Raw genomic sequence first — 577 nt, 5'->3', positions numbered from 1 at the left:
CTATACCTATCTTTTTGACTGAAGAATAGAAACAGGTTTTAGCAGTTCAGCCACTAAGTGACAGTATGATCTTCATTCTCATCTGTGTGAATATCAGTTTTGTCCATCTAAAAAATGGTCATTTAACATGATGTGATGAGCACAGGTTGTTATACGCAACTGATGAATTATTGAACACTACATCTGAAACTAATGATGTACTATATGTTGGCTAATTGAATTTAAAGAAAAAAGAAAAAAAACAAAAAAAGACAAAAAACAAAAAATAATTAAAATGATCATTTAGTTGATGACACCTCGGTAATGCTGTAAACTCCTGAGTGTGCAATGGGGGAAGCCAACCTTGGAGAGCTGAGCATGTAGGGGAGAAAAGATAATTTAAGAAGTTTCAGCTGAAATATACTGCTACTATAAGTACAAATTAGAATTTGTTTTTCTTCTTATCTATGAAATGAAGGAGTAGGGTATGGACAATGTTATGATGACCAAACTAACCAGCACATTTTCATTCACCTCTTATTGTGGCTAAGTTCTCTTTTCTGTGGAGTCAGTGCTATCTAGCTAGCCATTTGGTGCA

The 577-nt window shown here is 34.1% G+C and overlaps 1 non-coding gene across 1 annotated transcript; it reads left to right on the top strand.

Moving 5' to 3' along the window:
• Positions 1 to 281: 281 nt before the first annotated feature.
• Positions 282 to 362, top strand: LOC115943310 (small nucleolar RNA SNORD55/SNORD39). The gene has a single exon (XR_004077902.1). It is a non-coding gene; the product is annotated as a small nucleolar RNA SNORD55/SNORD39 (small nucleolar RNA).
• The last annotated feature ends 215 nt before the right edge of the window (positions 363 to 577 follow it).

The sequence above is a fragment of the Leptonychotes weddellii genome, unplaced genomic scaffold (genome assembly GCF_054177405.1).
Source record: "Leptonychotes weddellii isolate Sample4059 unplaced genomic scaffold, ASM5417740v2 HiC_scaffold_2659, whole genome shotgun sequence".
Taxonomy (NCBI): Eukaryota; Metazoa; Chordata; class Mammalia; order Carnivora; family Phocidae; genus Leptonychotes; species Leptonychotes weddellii.
This window is presented reverse-complemented; position numbering and strand designations above follow the sequence as displayed.